This window comes from Eptatretus burgeri, chromosome 5, assembly GCF_056783735.1.
Source record: "Eptatretus burgeri isolate ZD-2024b chromosome 5, Ebu_testis_v1, whole genome shotgun sequence".
NCBI classification, from domain to species: domain Eukaryota; kingdom Metazoa; phylum Chordata; class Myxini; order Myxiniformes; family Myxinidae; genus Eptatretus; species Eptatretus burgeri.
The window spans coordinates 46,459,641-46,469,373 of NC_140965.1; positions in this window are offsets into that span (position 1 = coordinate 46,459,641).

Below are 9,733 nucleotides of genomic sequence, written 5' to 3' on the forward strand. Positions count from 1 at the left end.
CTGTGTTTAATCCCCGTCTTTCACACGCAGGACAATTCTCAAATTTGTCAGATGGAGAATCAGGAAAGTCTAGCATATTTATAAAGTGAAACTTTACTTAAACTGAAATTCATCTATACTTTCAGTTGTATATTACCATCGATATCGATATACTTTTTTTCATTATCAGATTCAACGACAACATTTTTTATATTAAAGGTAATTTTAAAATTATCGTTAACTACTATTGAACGAAATGTCATTTCACCTGATATATTAACATCCTTTATTTCATCAGGATTTACATCTTTAGGGTTGTTGAAAAAAATACAAATTTCTCCTTGCATATTACAGATGGTCTTATCTTTTCTTTCTAAAGCTTCATCCATAAGGTTTTTGTTCTTTGATACTTTTTCTTGTTTCATTGCTTTTTCTAGTTTTGAATATATTACTAGAAGGAGAGGAGAAACTTTTGTTAGAGATACTTTAATTGATGTTCTACCAGGTATACTAAAAGCCATTCCACTGAAGGAAATTGAAGAACTCATATTATTTACCATAATAGTTTTTATCCAATAGTTGTTATATTTATCTTTGTTCAATTTTACATCCTTGACATATTTCTCAGTATCTTTAACAGATGAAGAGATTGATTGAAACTTGTCTTTTGTGTCTTGAAACATTGTATTTATTAAGTGAAAAAGTTGGAGGATAAAATGTTTTTAAGCACAGATTCACCTATAAATTAAACGAAATTTTCATCAAGAAAATTTTAGTTTAAGCAAAGTTTTATTCTATAAATATGGTGAATACAACGTACTGCGATGTTTGTAATCACGAATATAAACATTATAGAAAACACCTCCGAACCAACAAACACACATTTAATCTATTTCATCAAATATCTCCTCTTGAGTTGGAAAGAAAACATTGTGATATCTGTTCAAAGGATGTTTTGAAGAGTAGTTATAATAAACATCTTCAATCACAAAAACACAAGAAAAATGAGTTTAAAGTAAAGGGAGACTATTATATTGAAAACACTGATGGGGCATTTAAAGGGCATATAAAAATAAGGATTTTTCAATTTGGAGAACCCGGTCCATCATCAATAGCTGAATCAATTGAAATAGTGAAACCCGATGTTGAAAAATTTATTAAAAAGACATTAAAAGAAATGAAAACTTTAAAGTTTTATATGGGAGTGAAAATGAATATGAAAAGACAAGATGAAGAACATACTCCTTATATGAGAACAGGTCTTCATTTTATAACATCATTTCAAGATTTTTTGAATAGTGGGGTTTATGAAGAACTATCAAGACAAGAGGAGGATGTTGATAATACAGTGGTAGGAAGTGGATTCAATATTAAAAAAATCATCTTTTTAGATATACACATTCTAAAATCAAACCCTCTTAAAGCTTCTTCTTACATTGAATTACCAAAAGAAATAAAACTAAAGAAGGCAGTTGTTAATATTAAGAACAATGATAATAAATGTTTTCTCTGGTCTGTTCTTGCTCACTTTCATCCACCAAAATGTAATTCAGAAAGAGTAAAACAATATATGAAATATGAGAATACCTTAGACATTAAAGATTTTAAATTCCCAATGCCACTAACAGATATTCCTAAATTTGAGAAAAAGAATAATCTTTCTATTAATGTATATGGATTAACGGATACAAACAAAGTTCAAATATTAAAAATTTCAAACAACTATAAAAATGAAGAAACACACATTGACCTTTTATATTTTAGTGTTGGAAAGAATTCACATTACACATACATCAATAATTTATCAAGATTAATCTCTTCTCAGGTATTCAGAACAGCAAACAAAATATATCCTTGTAAGCGATGTCTTAATTCATTTCATACAAAAGAACGATTAGAACAACATTCAAAATATTGTAGTAATCATAAATCAGCTGTAATTACAATGCCTAAACCTGGTGAAAAGATTTATTTTGAAGATTATAATAAATCTATCATGCACCCATTTGTGATATACGCTGATTTTGAATGTATCCTTAAAAAGATAAATACTGCTTCTCCTAATCCAAAAGAACCATATACAAATAAATATCAAAAACATATTCCTTGTGGTTTCTGTTATTATATCAAATCATCTGTTGGAGAAAAGTAGAACAAACTTGAACATTATCGTGGAAAAAATGCTTCACAAGAGTTTGTAAAACGATTAGAAAAGGATTGTATAAGACTCACTAAATTAATGAAAGAAACAAATGAACCGATGAAATTAACCAAAGAAGAAAAATTAGAATTTAGAATGAACAATATCTGTCATATTTGTGAGGGGGAAATTAAGGAGTCTAAAGTTAGAGACCATTGTCATCTTACTGGTAAATATAGAGGTCCCGCTCATTCCTGTTGTAATCTTAATTATAAATTACCTTCTTTTATTCCAGTCTTTCTTCACAACAGCGCCAACTATGATACACATCTATTTATAAATGAACTTTCAAAAACACCAGGGAATATTTCTGCCATAACAAACACAAGTCAAAAGTATATTTCATTTTCAAAAATGATATTCACAAAACCTTTAACTCGTATTAGGTTTCTAGATTCTTACAAGTTTATGGGAACACCACTAGCCGACCTCGCATCAAATCTAAGCTCCACGGACTCTTTTCCAAATCTTAATTCATTCTTTCCAAAAGAGGAAATTCTCACTAAAGAGGAAATTCAGATTAAAGAGAGAATTCAAAGTAAAGAGGAAACTCTAATTAATGAAGAAATTCTAACTGAAGATGAAATTCTAATTATAAAGAAAATTCGAACTAAAGAGGAAATTCAGATTAAAGATGAAATTCTGATTAAAGAAGGAATTCTTACGAGAGAGGAAATTCAAACAAGGAATGAAATTCAAAGTAAAGAGAAAATTCTTACAAGTAAGGGAATTTATCCTTATGATTATATGGATTCATTTATGAGATTTAAAGAAACACAACTTCCTTCAAAAGAAAGTTTCTATAATAACCTTTATGAAGAAGAGATAAGTGATAAGGAATATAAACACGCACAAGAAATATGGAAAATATTTAAGATAAAGAACCTTGGAGAATATCATGATTTATATCTAAAAACAGATGTTTTATTGTTAGCTGATGTGTTTGAGGCTTTTAGAACACTCTGTCATAATAAAAATTGTTATGGATTAGACCCTGCCCACTATTTCACAGCTCCTGCTTTAGCTTGGAGTGCAATGTTGAAAATGACAAAACAAGATATAGATTTAATCAGTGATGTTGATATGCTTTTGATGATTGAGAAGTCCAAGAGAGGTGGAATATCACAAGTATGTTCAAAAAGATATGCGAAAGCAAATAATAAATATCTCCCAAATTATGATAGTGAAAAAGATAGTAATTATTTGATGTATTTTGATGCTAATAATTTGTATGGATGGGCAATGTCTCAATCTCTACCTTATGGTAAATTAGAGTGGGTGGAAGAAAAGGATTATGAAAAGGCTTTGATGAATATTGTTATTTCTTCTCAAGAGGAATTGAATGACGAAGAAGAAGGTTATTATTTTGAAGTTGATTTGAGGTACCCGAGTGTTCTTCATAATAAGCATAAAGACCTTCCTTTTGCATGTGAGAAAGAAACCCCAAAGAAAGAATGGTTCAGTGATTATCATAAAAGTTTTAATATTAAAGGCAAATCAACAGAAAAGTTATTAACAACATTCTATGATAAAGAGGGATATGTTTTACATCAGAGAAGCTTAAAACAGTTTTTGAGAGAAGGATTGAGAGTAGCTAAAATTCATAGAGTTTTAAAATTTAAACAAAGTCCTTGGGTGAAAAAGTATATTCAATTCAATACAGATATGAGAGCAAATACAAAAGTAAAATTTGAAGGGGACTTTTATAAATTAATGAATAATGCTGTATTTGGAAAGACTATGGAAAATGTTAGAAACAGGCAAAACATTAGATTCGCAACATCTTGGAAAGAAGCTTCGAGATTGATAAATAAACCAAGTTTTGAGAGAGAAGAGGTTTTTTCAGAGAACTTTTCTGCAATTCATATGAAAAAGGAAAGTATTGTAATGGATAAACCAATTTATATTGGAACAGCAGTTCTTGATTTATCAAAGATATTGATGTATGATTATTTGTATAATGACTTAAAGAAAGAGTATGGTGAAAATGTTTCATTGTTGTATATGGACACTGATAGTTTTATCCTAGATATAAAAACTGATGATGTTTATGAAGATATGAAGAAAAATATTGGAGTATATGATACAAGTAATTTCAGCAAGAAGAGTGAGTTATTTTCCAAAAAGAATGAAAAGGTTATTGGTAAGTTTAAGGATGAGTTGGGTGGAAAAGTAATGAGTGAGTTTATTGGATTGAGAGCAAAGGCATATGCTTATAAGTATGGTGAACAGATTGATAAGAGGTTAAAGGGAATAAAGAAATATGTAATAAAGAAATCAATAACTTTTAGAAATTATTATAATTGTTTGATGAATAAGAAAGAAGAATATAGGAAAATGAATACAATAAGAAGTTATAAACATAACATATATAGTGAAGAAGTAAATAAAAAGGCATTAGGAGCCTTTGATGATAAGAGATTTATTTTAGATAATGGAATAGATTGTGTTCCATATGGATATTGTATGATAGAGTGTATAAAATAGATTATGTTTTAACGATGGGAAGATGGGTTAGGGTTTTTAAGGGCTACCGCCGCGTTTTTCACAATATATAAATGGTTAAACCAAGTATTAATCAAACTGAAGAGTGGAGAAAATCTCAGTCTTGGTATATAAATGGAAAACATAATGAATGTGAAAAATATCAAATAAGTCTTATTGAAAAAATAACTAAAACAAAGGTAAATAAAACAAATAAGCGAATTAATTTAAAAACTAGTAAGTTAGAGGATGTAAAGAAAAAATGAATATCCTTGAATGGACTGAAAACTTTGATGGTTATCAATTGAACAATGAAAAAACAATTTACTATAATCTCAAAATGATATGTGGCTCAGGAGGTGGCCAGATGAGAGCATTAAGAGAAGTTTATCATTTCGTAATGGCACAAAAGGGGTATCTTAAAAAATATAAAGATTCAAATGTTTTGTTTGTCAATATTTTAGATGGGGATTATTGTGCAAAGAAAATTAAACTATTGAAGGAATTTGAGAATGAACAAATCTTTATAGGTTCAATGAGTGAGCTGTTCAACCCCCAGGTGTTCAATTCAATGAGGTTCAACCTCCAGGTTAAAAGGGGAGACAAATAAATATACCTTGGGATAAAAAGGGGGTTTATTTTTAGGGAAAAAAAAAAGGAATCGCTGAAAATCCCCCATTCATTTACATGGGGAAAAGTGAGCCAGAATCAGTATTCTTACCCTACTCATGTCAAATAGAAAAGCCCCACGTCATAAATAGAAAAGGCCCACGTGGCAAATAGAAAAGCCCCACGTGGCAAATAGAAAAGCCCCACGTGGAAAATAGAAAAGGCTCACGTGGCAAATCAAAAAGCCCCACATGGCAAATAGAAAAGTCCCACGTGCCAAATAGAAAAGCCCCATGTGGAAAATAGGAAAGTCCCACAAGGCAAAGAGAAAAGCCCCACGTGGCAAATAGAAAAGCCCCAAGTGGCAAATAGAAAAGGCCCACGTGGAAAAATAGAAAAGCCCGACGTGGCAAATCGAAAAGCCCCACATGGCAAATAGAAAAGTCCCACATGGCAAATAGAAAAGTCCCACATGGCAAATAGAAAAGCCCCACATGGCAAATAGAAAAGACCCACGTGGCTAAGAGGAAAGCCCCACATGGCAAAGAGAAAAGCCCCACGTGGCAAATAGAAAAGCCCCACATGGCAAATAGAAAAGACCCATGTGGCAAATAGGAAAGCCCCACATGGCAAATAGAAAAGCCCCACATGGCAAATATAAAAGCCCCACGTGGCAAATAGAAAAGCCCCACATGGCAAATAGAAAAGCCCCACGCAGCAAATAGAAAAGCCCCACGTGGCAAATAGAAAAGCCCCACGTAGCGAGTAGAAAAGCCCCACGTGGCAAAGAGAAAAGCCCTACGTGGCAAAGAGAAAAGCCCCACATGGCAAATAAAAAAGCCCAAACATGACAAATAGAAAAGCCCCATGTTGCAAAGAGAAAAGCCCCACATGGCAAAGAGAAAAGTCCCACACAGCAAATAGAAAAGCCCCACATGGCAAAGTGAAAAGCCCCATGTCGCAATGTGAAAACGGTGTCCATATCAACAATTTCGCCCCATTAAAATCAAACGGGATATGTTGTGATGTTATTATTGCCAAACTTCAGGATTTTTTCAAGCTATGTGATTGAAACATACACTGCTAAATTAGTCAAAGGTCAACATCAATGTCATCCAAAACGTGGAAAACACAAATTAGGCCGCAATGAGAAAATGTATCGATCAAATTTATGCACAACGTTCCATCATGTAAAACCCTTAAAAGGTCAAATTTTCCAAATTATCCAAAAGCTCTTTCCATGGCAACTATTGTTTATTTGGATTTGGCAAGTATCATGCTGTGCATGACATCTTGTTTGTTTGTTTATGTCTGTTTGTGAGCAGGATATCTCAAATGTTATAGATTCAGATGAAACTTGGTGGACAGTTTTTGGGTGTGACAAGGATGAATTGATTAGATTTTTATGAAGATCTGGATCCGGATACTTGAAATTTCTAATTGTTAAAGTGATTCTTCACCATTGAGAGATAGGGCCAGAAACTATACATAACGTCATATTTCAAAATGTTGTGGACGTATTCGGATGAAACTTGGTGTACAGGGTGGGAAGGTGACAAGGACCAATTGATTAGATTTTGATCAGGATCCGGATCCTGATACTCGTATTTTTAAGTGATTCTTCACAATCGAGAGTGCCAAAAATGATGTGTATCACGATCTTTGAAAACGTTGTGGATGGGTTCTAAAAAAAAAAACTTGGTGGATGAGTGTGGCAGATGACGAGAACAAGCCGATTCGATTTTGGTTCAGGTCCAGATGCAGTTACGGCCGATTAGTGGGTTACAAAATGTAAACTGTTCAGCCTGGTGGTGGAACGCACTTGACCGAGTGCTTTTCGAGTTATCTTTGTCGTTCTTAGCTTGCTGTTGGAAGTCGGCATTTATCCATTTCAGGTCCTCAGTTGATGCACCTTTGGTGTCTTTTCGTCTGACTGCAATATTTATTGCCTCTTCTGGCAGACATTTAGCCTTCTTCTTTCTTTTTTACCTTTTTTTTTTTAGCTCCGCCCCCGAAGGCGAAGGAGGTTATGTTTCACCCCTTTCTGTCCATTTGTTTGTGTGCAGGATATCTCAAAAAGTTGTGGACGGATCTGGATGAAATTTTGTGGACAGGTTGGGTGTGTGACCATCCGTGTCCGGATCTGGTGACTAGAATTTTTAAAGTGATTCTTCACTATTGAGAGATCGGGCCAAAAACGATTATCGCACGACATCTCAAAAAGTTGTGGATGGATTCGGACCAAACTTGGTGGACATGTTGAGTGTTCGACAAAGAATAAATGATTCAATTTTGCTGAAGATCCGGAACCGGATCCGGATCTGATCATTTTTAAAGTGATTCTTCACCATTGAGAGATAGGGCAAAACCGATATATAGCACGGTATTTCAAAAAGTTTTGGACGTATTCAGATAAAACTTGGTGGACAGGTTGGGAGTGACCACGACACAAAGTGATTTTATTTTGGTGAAGATCTGAATCCGAATCTGGATACGAGAATTATTTAATTTTAAAGTGATTCTTCACCATTGAGAGATAGGGCCAAACACGATATAGCACTGTATAGCATGGTATTTCAAAAATGTATTGGGCCCAATATGTTCTCGTGGATCAGGCATTGCGTGGCAGTGGCAGATATGTGCGCTCTACCGAGTGCCCTTCTAGTTTCGGGGATGTTGTTTTTGGCCTCTTCTTTTTGAATACCTTCAACCTCTTGCCACAGTTTGTTTGGCATGCTGTAAATCAAATCCAACTCTGCAAAACCGATTTTTAAAATTTTTTATTTGCCTTTATTGCATTTTGTTACCCCAGACACATTATTGCAAAAAGTGGGGTTAAGCATTTAGTTCATGTCCATCTGTCTGTCTGTGTTTTCAGTTTATGATCAAGGAACAACTAATTTAAATTGAATGTTATATTTTGAACAAGAATTGGAGCATGAATTGGAAAACAAACCTATCATTCAGCAATACTTTGTGTTTGAATTTGTCCCGATCACACATGCGCAAAGAGCGAGATTTTATTTTTACTGTTTACTTGGTAGTCAAACAAATTTGAAAATAATTCCAAAGAGTAAATTTACTGTATACGTCATAAAGAACATATACTAGACATCATAAAGAACATATACAACAGTTACGAATAACTAATGTAACTTGTTAGATAGGGTGGTGTAATAGACTGCATAAAATGGTGGTAAAACTCAGAATTCATTTATTCACCCGACTTTAAACCTCTTTAAACCTTTATTTAAACTAGCAGCGGAGCCTACCTGCCCAAGGGGCGATGTTGTTCCAAGAATGCAACACGTTCTTCTGATGTCTTTATTTTGGTGGTGTATCGGCAACTGACAGCTGACTCAATTGCTCCAGCAAATATTTTTTGAAAACCCGGGTACGTGCATAATTCAAAATGCCTCACTGCATAGGAAAACGTGGGACAAGAATACTGTACTGTAAGTGGTGGGGACTTGTAATACCCTCTCCCACCTGGAGCAGTGCTACACGATACTCATTTACAAAGAGAAATTGCTCCTCCCTCTCCATCACCAGGACAACCGGCAAAGATAAAAACACCCCGATACATTAATTTGGGGTCATGCTGATCCCATGCAGCAAGTCTTGATGTAATCGACTCAGAACTTTAGGAGGAGTTGCGCGACAAACACACACAAACACCGGTCCATAAATTATAGTAAGGATTGAATTTTTTACTTGAACACTGTAGAACACAAATTGCCATCTTAATACTTCCAAAAACCTCCAGTTTTGCAATACTTGCACATGTTCTATAGGTTGGTGTATAAGACTGCTTCAATTGCGCTAAACTTCCAGATTAAAAAAAAGATCTTTAAAATCATTGTTGGATTAAAATTGAAGTGTTATACATGAACGCAGCATGGGGTATCGTGTTCCATGATCACTCCAGTATAGATATTTTTCAAGGCACTATCTCGTCGGAGCTTTTGATTTTTTTTTCATCTTTCTCAATTTAACTCGTAGTTTTAGCACAAGGAGTTCATGATCTGTCCCACAGTCTGTGTCTGGCAGATTATTGGCTGATTGCACAGCACCTCTCCATCTCCTGTTGATGAGAATGTAGTCAATCTGATTTCTATGTTGCCCATGAGGTGAAGGCAATATGAACAGTCTCCGCTTAGGTTGTTTGAACCATATGCTTGCAATTATGAGCTCATTCTCTACACATAACTCCAGCATTCACAAACCTGGCTCATTTTGGATACCAAATGCATGCTTTCCTGCAATCCCTGGTGCTCCTGCTTCTCCACTTTTTACATTCCAATCTCCCATAATAATTAAAACATCTCGTTTGGGCACCTGTTCTACCAGTTCCTGCAACTATCCATAAAACTCTTCCACATTTTCTTCTTCTGCAGCAGAAGTCGGTGCATATATGTGAATGATGGTGGTGTTCACTGGATGTCCTTTCAATGTAACCGA